At 44.9% G+C, this 12,401-nt stretch overlaps 1 long non-coding RNA gene across 1 annotated transcript in view; it reads right to left on the bottom strand.

Annotated features, from left to right (window-relative positions):
* Positions 1–5,870: 5,870 nt before the first annotated feature.
* Positions 5,871–12,401, bottom strand: part of LOC138750511 (uncharacterized) — a 503,134-nt gene continuing 496,603 nt past the window's right edge. The window contains exon 3 of the long non-coding RNA XR_011349370.1: positions 5,871–6,072. This is a non-coding gene — a long non-coding RNA (uncharacterized lncRNA). The remainder of the gene's footprint in view (positions 6,073–12,401) is intronic.

Genomic DNA, 12,401 nt, shown 5'->3' with positions numbered 1-12,401 from the left:
ACAGTGTGACGTTATGTGTTTGATTCCCACTGTTTAAACTTTTTATGTGATTGATTCCCACAGTGTAAATTTTTTATGTGAGAGAGTTCCACAGTGTAAGCTTGTTATCTGAGTCAGTTTCACGGTGTAACATTGTTATTTGAGGGATTCCCACAGTGTTCTCATGTTCTGTGAGTGAGTCGCACAGTTTGACCTGGTTATGTCAGTGAGTTCGACATTGAAAATGTAAAGTGAGTGATTTTCACAGTGTGACCTGGTGATAGGAATGATTTTCACAGTGTGGACTGGTTCTGTGAGTGAGTTCCACATTCAAACCATGTTATGTCAGTGAGTCCCACAGTGAAAACTGGTGAATTGATTGAGGACCAGAGTGTGAGCTTGTTATGTTGGTGACTTTCACAGTGTGACCTTGCTATTTGAGTTAGTTCCACAGTGTGATATTGATGTGCTAGTGAGTTCCACATTGCAAACCTATTATATGAGAGATTCCCACAGTTTAATTTTCTTATTGAGGGGGATTACACAACTTAACTTTGTTATTTGAATGAGTTCCACAGAAGGAACGTGATGTAATTTTTACCCACCGTCCTACCTTGTTATGTGAGTGAGTCCCACATTCTGACCTTGTTATATCACTGGGTTCGACATTGAAAATGTTTTGTTAGTGAGTTCCACAGTGTAACCTTGTTACGTGAGTGAGTTCCACTGTATAATCATGTTTTCTTTGTAAATCCCATATTGTACATTTTATGTTACTGAGTCCCACAGTGTAAGCTTGTTATGTGAGTAATTTTATCAGTGTGACCTGGAGATGTGATATTGTACTTTGAATTCAGCTTCAGATTTAGTAATAAAGTTTTGTATAAACTAAAGTGCTCTCAGTGTGTGTGTCTGTTTTCTTTCAGAAGCTCAAACATTGTGACCAATCTAAAACGAACAAAGTGAGAGGTACTACTTTACCCATTGCCGAGAGCACTTCAGGATGCCGGATGTGGAATAGTCCATCTGCAAGATGCTGGATGTGGAATGGTCCGCCTGCCATATACCGGATGTGGAAAGGACCACCTGCCAGATGCTGGATGTGAAATGGTCAAACTGCCAGATGCTGGATGTGGAATGGTCCGCCTGCCAGATGCCAGATGTAGAATGGTCTTATGGCCAGATGCCAGGTTTGGAAAGTTCCGCCTGCCAGATGCCTTAAATGGAATAGTCCTCCTGCCAGATGCTGGATGTGGAATGGTCCGCCTGCCAGATGCCAGATGTGGAATGATCTTCTGGTCAGATGCCAGATTTGGAAAGGACCTCCTGCCAGATGGCATGTGGAAGTCCTCCTGCCAGATGCCACATGTGGAATATTCCGCATGCCAGTTGCTGGATGTGGATTGGTCCACCAGACAGATGCCGGAGGTGGAATGGTCTTCCTGCCACATGCCAGATGTTGAATGGTCCGCCTACCAGATGCCAGATGTAGAATGGACCGCCTGAGGGATGCCAGATGTGTAATGGTCTGGTCCGCCTCCCAGTTGCTAGATGTGGAATGATGGACCTGACTGATGAAAGATATGGAATGGTCTGCCTGGCTGATGCTGGAGTGGAATAGACCACGTTGCCAGATGAGGAATAGTTTGTTGGAGTGGAATAGACCACAGTTGCCGGATGAGGAATGGTTTGCTGTCAGATGCCAGATGTGGAATGGTGTTTTTCCTAGATGCAGGATGTGGAGTGGTCGTCTGGCCAGATGCCAGATGTGGCATTGTCCACCCACTTGAGGTCAGATATTGACTAGTCTACCTGACAGATGCCAGATGTGCAATGGTCTACCTGTGAGACGCCGGATTTGGAATGGACCACTTGTCAGATGCCGGATGCAGAATGGTCTGCATGTCAGATGTCAAATGTCATATCAGCTTCCTGCCATTTGCTGGATATGGAAACGTCCACTTGCCAGTTGCCAGATGTGTAATGGTTCACCGGCCATATGCCAAATGTAGAATTATCTTCTGGACAGATGCTGGATGTGGAATGGAATTCATGCCAGATGCCAGATGTGGAATGGTCTGCGTGGCTGATGCTGGTGTGGAATAGTCCACCTGCCAGATGCTGGAGGTTGAATGGTCATCCTGACAAATTGCAAATGTGGAATGGTCCGCCTAGAAGGTGCCAGATATGGTATTGTCCTCCTGCCATATGTGGAATGGTTCACTTGACAGATGCCAGATGTGAAATAGTCCACCTGCCAGATGCTGGATGGTGAATGGTCAACAGATACCAGATATGGAATGATCCATCTGAAAAATGCCTGATGTGAAATGGTATGCCTGCCAGATGCTGAATGTATAATGGTACTCCTGCCAGATGCTGGATGTGGAATGAGCCACCTGGCTGACGCTGTAGTGGAATAGTCCATCTGCCAGATGCCTGAGGTTGAATGGTCATCGTGCCAGATGCCAGATGTGGAATTGTCTGCCTACCAGATTTCAGATGTGAAATTGTCCACTTGCCAGATATCAGAGGTGGAATTGTCCTCCTGCCAGATGACAGATGTGGAATGTCCTGCCTGGCTGATGTTAATGTGGAATAGTCCACCTGCCAGATGCAGAGGTGGAATGGTCATCCTGACAAATTGCAGACGGAATGGTCCACCTACCAGATGCCAGATATGGTATGGTCCTACTGCCAGATGTGAAATTGTCCAATTAACAGATGCCAGATGTGAAATGGTCCACCTGCCAAACACTGGATATTGAATGGTCGACAGATGCCAGATATGGAATGGTCTGCCTGAAAAATGCCTGATGTGAAATTCTCTGCCTGCCAGATGCCGATTGTAGAATGGTACTCCTGTAGAATGCCAGATGTGGATTGGATTGGTCCAGCTTTCAATTGCCAGATGTGGATTGGTTTCCTGCCAAATGCTAGATGTGGAATGGTATACCTGCCAGATGCTGAATGTGGAGCAGTTGGCCTGCCAGATGCCAGATTTGGACTGGTCTGCCAACGAGATGCCGGATTTAGAATTGACTACCTGCCAGATGCCGGATGTGGAATGGTCTGCCTGTCAGATGCTGGATGTGGAATGTTCCTCTGCCAGATTCCGGATGTGGAATGGTACACCTGCCAAATGTTGGAGGTGGAATGGTCCTCATGTGAGAATCCGGATGTGGAATGGACTTCGTGCCAGTTTCTGGATGTGGAATGGACTGCTAGCAACTTACAGAATGTGGAATGGTCCTTTGCCAGATGCCGGATGTGGAATGTTCTGCCTGTCAGATTCATGATGTGGAATGGCCTTCCTGGAAAATGTCCGATATGGAATGGTCCATCTGACATATGCTGGATGAGGAATAGTCTGCCTGCCAGAAGCAAGAAGGAGAATGGTCTTCCTAGTTGCTGGATCTGGAATGGTTCTTCTTCCATATGTCGGATTTCCAATGGTCCACCTGCCAGATGCCGGATGTAGAATGGTCTTCCTGCCAGATGCAGTGACTCCAATTTGACAGTTAGGAGATGGTTTAACAGTGATGTACTGTAAACTGAAGCAGATATTATGATACCAGGTACACAGTGTTGAGAGGGTTTAACAGTGATGTACAATAAACTGTGCCAAATATAGTAACACGGGTCTCATAGTGGGGAGAAAGATTAACGGTGATGTTCAGTAGAGTTAGACAGATCCTGTGACAAAGGTTTCACAGTGTTGAGAAGTTTAAATAGTGACGTACGATAAACTTTGGTGGATATGGTGACCGAGTTTAAAGTGGAGAGATGGTTTAATGGTGATATATGGTAGACTCAGGCATATTTTGTGACACTGTGTTCACAGTAGTGAAATGGTTAAAAAGTGATGTACGATAAACTGTGTCAGATACTGTAACACCAGGTTCACAGTAAGGAGAAGGTTTAATGGTGATGTACGGCAGACTGAGGCAGAGACCGTTACACTGGGTTCACAGTTGGGAGAAAGTTTACAGTTTTGTACAATAAACTGTGGCAGAAACTCTGACAAGAGGTTTCCAGTTGTCATAAGGTTTAATGGTGCTGTAAGATAAACTGTGACAGATACTGAGACACCAAGTTCACAGATGTGAGAATGGTTGACTGAGGCAGGTACTCAGACACTGGGCTCACAGTAGTGAGAAGGTTTAACGGTGATGCATGGCAGACATAGGCAAATAATGTTACACCGGGTTCACAGTGGGCAGAAGGTTTAACGGTGATATACGAAAGAATGAGGAAGATACTGTGAGACAGGGTTCACAGCAGCAGTGAGAAGGTTTAACAGTGATGTCCAATATAATGCAGCAAATACTGTGACACTGGATTCACATTTGAGAGATAAAACAACAGTGATGTATGGAAGACTGAGGCAGATACTGTGACACCAGTTACACAGTGGGGAGAATGTTTAATGAGGATGTACGGTACACTTTGACAGATACTGTTCACACCAGGTACACAGTAGTGAGTAGGTTTAACAGTGATGTATGATAAATTATGGCAGATGCAGAGACACCAGGTTCACAGTGAGGAGAAGGTTTTATGATGTTTGTTAGAGTGAGATAGATACTGTGACATTGAGTTCACAGTGGTGGAAGATTTAACAGTACGATAAACAGTCCCAGGTTCTGTGACACCTGATAACCATTTGTTAGTGGATTTAACAGTGTAGGATTATGTGTAGCAGATATTTTGACAGAAGGTTCAAAGGGGAAAGAGGTTTAATGGCGATGTACGATAATCTGTGGCAGATAGAGAGACAATGGGTTTACAGTGGGGAGAAGGATGAACAGTGATATATGATAAACTGTGGCAATACTGTGACATGATGTTCACAATATTATGAAGTTTTAATGGTGATGTATAATAAACTCTGGCATATACTATGACCCCGGTTTCACAGTGGGGAGAAGGTTCAACATTGATGTACAATAAACTATGTCAGATACTGTGACACTGGGTTCACAGTAATGAGAATGTTTAACAGTGATACACGATAAACAGTTCCAGATATTATGACACCGGGTTCACTGTGGGGAGATGGTTTAATGGTGATGTATGGCAGACTGAGACAGATATTATAAACTCCATGAGATACTGTGACACCGGGGTCACTGTGGGGAGTGGTTTAATGGTGATGAACAGAAGACAGAGGCAGATACTGTGAAACCGGATTCACAATGGGGAGAAGGTCAATCACTGCTGGACGATAAACTGTGCAAGATACTTTGACCCTAGGTTCACAGTGCGAGAAGCTGTCACAGTAATGAACGATGAACTGTGTCAAATACTGTGACCCCAGGTTCACAGTGGGGAGAAAGTTTAATGGTGATGTACGGTAAATTGAGATGGATACTGTGACACTAGTTGAATAGAGGGAATGAGTTTAAACAGTGATGAACGATAAACTGTGTCAAATATTGTGACACTGGGTTCACATCCGTCATACGGTTGAACAGTAATGTACGATAAACTGTGTTTGATACTGTGACACCAAGTTCACAATAGGGAGAATGTTAATGGGAATGTAGGTAGATGGAGGCCGATACTGTGACACAGATTTCAGAGTATGGAGTAGATATAACAGTGATGTACAATAAACAGCGGGAGATACCGCATTCACAGTGGGGGAGAAGGTTAACGGGGATGGATGGTACATTAAGGGAGATACTGTGGCACCAGGTTCACAGTGGGGAGAAGGTTTAACGTGATGTACGGTAGACTGAGGTAGAGACTATGACACAAGGCTCATTGTATTGTTAATTTCTCTTCATTACAACATCTAATTTATATGCTCCATTTTTCTTGTGGCAACTTCCAAACTTTCCATAAATTTAAATTCTAATCAGATTTTGTTCATTTAAATAGGTCACCACTAAAAGCCCAAATCATTTGGTCTCTAAAGTACGCCTCACAAAATTAAATTCTTTACTTGGGTTTGGTTGCAACAGCTCTTCAGTTTGCTTCATTATTTTTTCAGTCCCTCGTTTTGTGTTTTCTTTTTTGCCTGTGCAGCTTCACCAAATGGGCATCCAACTCTGTCTTCTCAGCTTGACCCAACGTCTCCTCTGTAAACTTAAGCAAAGCAAGGAGACCAAAGTTAAAATTTTCACATTTGCATTTTCGAAAACAAAAATGGCACTGTGCCTTGCAGTTTCACATCATAACCCCACTTGCTAAACTTGCAAGCAAATGCAAGACATCCAACAGCTGGAAATTTGCAATAGAACTGGTTGGTTCAAGCAAAGATTCCACCCAGTCACCCCATTAAAGGCCTCCAAGTTAACAACAGATAGCAACCTGAAAGTTAAACACAAAGATCTGTATCAGGAAGATTAACGGACTTTTAAAAAAAAATCATATCCACTCATAAAAGAAAACTCATAAGGGAACACCGGGCTCTTGTTGAACAATTCCTGTTGTATTCCTCAAAATGGTTTGAATCTTGATTTCAAGCAGAGTCATTTGGTGAGATTGTTGGTCCAGAACAAACCCTGCCCACACACTCCCTTAAATACCTGCAAAGTCCTGGCTCAGCTCTGCTCCATGCTAAAGCTATCAGAGCTTTTCTGAAGAGATATCAGAATTCAGATGCAGATACGACGAGTCAGAAACACCCTAATACTTCCCTGAACAACACACCTCTCTCTGAAAACCAGCAAGAACCTTCCTGAACTGTAATGTTTTTTTTACCTTTCGAGCACCAAAGCCTGGTGAATTTTATATATGTTAAATTCTGTGCACAGTGTAAGAATGGCCTGCAACCAGTGAACTTGGAGGAATGAGAAGTGAGATTGGACTGTGAACCAAAGAACTTTTCTGAACTTACACACACATTACACACACGTGCACTTAGAATTAGAAGGGGGGTAAGTTAAGTAAAGTAATTTAAAGTAGTAAAACAGTCATAAGTTGAAGTGTAATTCCATATTCATGTTTAAAGATAATTAAAATCAATGGCGAATCTGTCTGCCTCACAGCAGGAAAAAAGCAATTTTGTGTGATAAAACACTTTTTAATTACATGACAGTAAATAGAGAGAGAGGTTCAAGTTTCAAACTATTACAAACTCCAGTCACCAGAGCTACCTGGATTATACCTCTTCCGACTTTATTTTTTTGCAAGGACACCACATTGTATATTGATATGTTTTTGAAAGAGATTATTGTAGGAGTCGTGGAGGCCACAAACAAACACAAACACTTCACAAAACAGCTCTTATTTAAAATGCAAGAGCTTTGCTGATAGAGAGTCATTCAGGCGCCAAGAGCCTTTGCAAAGACAAAACAAGGAGACTGCTTTGCTAAAGAATTTCAAAAGCAGGTGTAAATGGATTATTGATTTTAAATCAACTGATGAATGGACTCAGAAGTTTGGGTCCGGTGCAGTAATCTGGCTGGTTGCAGTTTGCTGTTCTAAGAAGGTCATGTGCTTTTGCAAGCAGAGAGGAGAGACCAAATATGCTTTTTCTAATAGAGAGATGGCAAGCTGAAGACGGTTTGTGAGTTCTCAGTTCAGCCTGTTGAAAAACTTTTAATCCAAACTATAGGAAATGGCTGGCCTGAGTGTTTCACCTGAAATAAGGAAAACAAAAGGAACTCTATGGTGACCTGCAGAAGAGGTGATCATTTGGAAAACCGTGACGGGTTTCATTGACAAGACCCCAAAGTGGCTGATCAGAGGGAATCAGTTTTTGTGTGTCCAATGAGCAAGAAATCCCTCTCTGAAACCAACAAGAGCCTTCCTGGAGGGGTAACCATTCACTTTTAAGCACCAGAGCTTGGTGCAAATTCATAAATGTTGAATTCTGTGCACAGTATAAGAATTGATAGACACCAGTGAACATGGAGTTGTGTCAAAGAACTTTATGCACATTAAATACACCTGCACTGAGAATTAGAACGGGGCAATGTAAGGCTGTTAAGTTAATAGTGATAAGTTAAAGTTTGATCCTGTTTTTTTGTTTAAAGAAAATTAAAAATGACGTTTGTTTAAGTATCCTTTGTCTTGGTGATTTTCTATTGCTGCTAGGTTTTGGGTCCTCTGGGCCTGCAAAAGTCCCAAGGAAGTTTTCCACTCCAGAACACCCAAAATGTCTTATTTCTTCAATAAATGCAGATTCACCCATAAAGCCTGCACCCATATCTCCAATTCTCTTTCTGCCCTTGCCCCACCTCCTTTCTGGCAGAATAAGGACAGAATCCTCAGATTTCTCGCTTACCACCCATCAGCTGCCACATCTGACACATTATCCTTGAACACTTCCAACTTCAGCACCATTCTCTAACCTGCTACATCTAACCCACTCCACTCAGATCCTCTTTTCACAGGGGCACGTCTTTCTGTGACTCCCTCGACAGCACTTCCCTCTCCCTTGACAGCACTTCCCTCTCCACCCACCACCACCTGACGCACTCCCCTTTGGAATTGCAGAAATTTCCAAACTTGTCCCTCCATTTCCTGCCACCTCCATCCAAGGCCACAATCAGACCTTCCAGGTGAGGCACTGTTTCACATGCACCCCATCCAACCTAATCTACTACATTTGGTCGACTCAGTTGACCTCGATATCACCAAGACCAAATACAGACTGGGTAGCCATTTTGCTAAACACCTGTGCTCTGTGGATCTAACCTTGAGCTTCCTGTGGCCTACCATATCATTTCTCAAACCCTTCCAGCAACATGTCTGTTGGCCCCATCCTTTGGCAGGCTGAGGGCACACAAACTTAAAGAAAACATATTATATTCCTCCTGGGCAGCCTTAAACTCTATAGCATGAATATGAATGTTTCTAATTTTAACCAATCACTCACCTCTGTCTGATTTCAGTTTCCATCTCTTGATCTACTGCCCATTTGAATAAAATTACTAATTTAAGGTAAAAGAGTTGACAGTGGTGTTTTCCCCATATAGCTTGCCATTGAACAACTGGCAAAATTAAGTTGCGCTTGTTGCAAAATGAATGGTGTTATTGTTCAAAATCTCCCTGAGATTGAAAGTATTCTTGTACTGAATAGACATCTGGGCCAAATGGCTATTTAAGGACATTCTGTACCTGATTGTACATCCTGAAGTACAATGAGTAATTCTCTCCACTAAAGATTGTTACATCTATACAGAACATGTATTAATACACAAAACAATCACACCTCCTTATTGGTCAGGAAGCGCCTAAACCACACAAGGAGACTGAGGAGGTCAAGGCCAACGGCTCTCATCCTGAGATTTTACAGGAGCGCAGTTGAGTCTCCTGTCTGGCTGCATCATTGGATGGTCTAGTAGCTGTAAAGCATCAGACAGGAATGATGCAAAGAGTTGTGAGGATCACTGGGGTCTCCCTTTCTTCTGTAGATGACATTTACTGGGAGTGTTGTTTAAATAGGGCTCAAGGAATTGTAAAAAGACCATTTCCATCCAGTGCACAGCATACTGCAATCCACTGAAGAGGTACTGGGCTTCTCCTCCAGGAAAAACAAGGACTGGTTTGACGAAAACAGCCAGGAAATCCAGGAGCTGCTGGCAAAGAAGCGAGCTGCCCACCAGGCTCACCTTACAAAGCCGTCCTGTACAGAGAAGAAACAAGCCTTCCGTCGCGCATGCAGCCATCTTCAGCGCAAACTCCGGGAGATCCAAAATGAGTGGTGGACTAGCCTCGCCAAACGAACCCAGCTCAGCGCGGACATTGGCGACTTCAGGGGTTTCTATGAGGCTCTAAAGGCTGTGTACGGCCCCTCACCCCAAGTCCAAAGCCCGCTGCGCAGCTCAGACGGCAAAGTCCTCCACAGCGACAAGATCTCCATCCTCAACCGATGGTCAGAACACTTCCAATCTCTTTTCAGTGCCAACCGCTCAGTCCAAGATTCCGCCCTGCTCCAGCTCCCTCAACAGCCCCTAAGGCTAGAGCTGGATGAGGTTCTCACCCTGGATGAGACATATAAGGCAATCGAACAACTGAAAAGTGGCAAAGCAGCAGGTATGGATGGAATCCCCCCAGAGGTCTGGAAGGTTGGCGGCAAAACTCTGCATGCCAAACTGCATGAGTTTTTCAAGCTTTGTTGGGACCAAGGAAAACTGCCTCAGGATCTTCGTGATGCCACCATCATCACCATGTACAAAAACAAAGGCGAGAAATCAGACTGCTCAAACTACAGGGGAATCACGTTGCTCTCCATTGCAGGCAAAATCTTCGCTAGGATTCTACTAAATAGAATAATACCTAGTGTCGCCGAGAATATTCTCCCAGAATCACAGTGCGGCTTTCGCGCAAACAGAGGAACTACTGACATGGTCTTTGCCCTCAGACAGCTCCGAGAAAAGTGCAGAGAACAAAACAAAGGACTCTACATCACCTTTGTTAACCTCACCAAAGCCTTTGACACCGTGAGCAGGAAAGGGCTTTGGCAAATACTAGAGCGTATCGGATGTCCCCCAAAGTTCCTCAACATGATTATCCAACTGCACGAAAACCAACAAGGTCGGGTCAGATACAGCAATGAGCTCTCTAAACCCTTCTCCATTAACAATGGCGTGAAGCAAGGCTGTGTTCTCGCACCAACCCTCTTTTCAATCTTCTTCAGCATGATGCTGAACCAAGCCATGAAAGACCCCAACAATGAAGACGCTGTTTACATCCGGTACCGCACGGATGGCAGTCTCTTCAATCTGAGGCGCCTGCAAGCTCACACCAAGACACAAGAGAAACTTGTCCGTGAACTACTCTTTGCAGACGATGCCGCTTTAGTTGCCCATTCAGAGCCAGCTCTTCAGCGCTTGACGTCCTGCTTTGCGGAAACTGCCAAAATGTTTGGCCTGGAAGTCAGCCTGAAGAAAACTGAGGTCCTCCATCAGCCAGCTCCCCACCATGACTACCAGCCCCCCCACATCTCCATCGGGCACACAAAACTCAAAACGGTCAACCAGTTTACCTATCTCGGCTGCACCATTTCATCAGATGCAAGGATCGACAATGAGATAGACAACAGACTCGCCAAGGCAAATAGTGCCTTTGGAAGACTACACAAAAGAGTCTGGAAAAACAACCAACTGAAAAACCTCACAAAGATAAGCGTATACAGAGCCGTTGTCATACCCACGCTCCTGTTCGGCTCCGAATCATGGGTCCTCTACCGGCACCACCTACGGCTCCTAGAACGCTTCCACCAGCATTGTCTCCGCTCCATCCTCAACATCCATTGGAGCGCTTTCATCCCTAACGTCGAAGTACTCGAGATGGCAGAGGTCGACAGCATCGAGTCCACGCTGCTGAAGATCCAGCTGCGCTGGATGGGTCACGTCTCCAGAATGGAGGACCATCGCCTTCCCAAGATCGTGTTATATGGCGAGCTCTCCACTGGCCACCGTGACAGAGGTGCACCAAAGAAAAGGTACAAGGACTGCCTAAAGAAATCTCTTGGTGCCTGCCACATTGACCACCGCCAGTGGGCTGATAACGCCTCAAACCGTGCATCTTGGCGCCTCACAGTTTGGCGGGCAGCAACCTCCTTTGAAGAAGACCGCAGAGCCCACCTCACTGACAAAAGGCAAAGGAGGAAAAACCCAACACCCAACCCCAACCAACCAATTTTCCCCTGCAACCGCTGCAACCGTGTCTGCCTGTACCGCATCGGACTTGTCAGCCACAAACGAGCCTGCAGCTGACGTGGACTTTTTACCCCCTCCATAAATCTTCGTCCGCGAAGCCAAGCCAAAGAAGAAGACAGCATCTTTAACCACGTCCATCATCAAAATCAGGACTGCCAGGCTGGGGAATAGCTTCTTCCCACAGGCTGTGAGATGGAAGAAAAGTACCCTGTAAGTGGGATAATCATCCCAAATATTTATATATGTAGCGGCTACTTCGATAGGGCTACTAAAGCAACACACCCACACACACACACCAGGTTAGTCAACACAAGACTGCTTTATTCAGACTTTACAGGCTTCTTTGATTTAGTGTGTTCTGGGCTACATGGGACATCATTATGAGTTTGCTTCTGAACCACAGGAACGCAGATTTAAATGAAGCCGTGTGAGTGTCCCGTGCCATCCGGCATGAGAATCCACAGATCAACGTGCCGTTCCTCGCCACGAAGCACACGCGTGGACAGTCAATTAAATGGATGAGTTCCCAACTGTCTGTCTTATATTTTCACTCGCGTGCCAAAGAACCTTACCCGCTCGGCCCACTACACAGCTGCTAAACCACCCAGTTCCCCTCCAGAACCTTCACAGAAACTAAAACATCAGCTGCATGCACCTGAGGTGGACCCCCTCGCAGTCTGGGCTGGGGGCACTGAAATAGGTGAAGCAGGTTTCACATGGGCAGGCTTGAGTCTACACTAAACAGCTGTGAATGTCCCCTTATGTCCAAAGTATACAGAAGCCCATCCTTCTTCACCACAT

Source organism: Narcine bancroftii, unplaced genomic scaffold, assembly GCF_036971445.1.
Source record: "Narcine bancroftii isolate sNarBan1 unplaced genomic scaffold, sNarBan1.hap1 Scaffold_157, whole genome shotgun sequence".
Lineage (NCBI taxonomy): Eukaryota > Metazoa > Chordata > Chondrichthyes > Torpediniformes > Narcinidae > Narcine > Narcine bancroftii.
The sequence above is the reverse complement of the archived record's forward strand: the minus strand, read 5'-3'. Positions and strand labels throughout refer to the sequence as shown.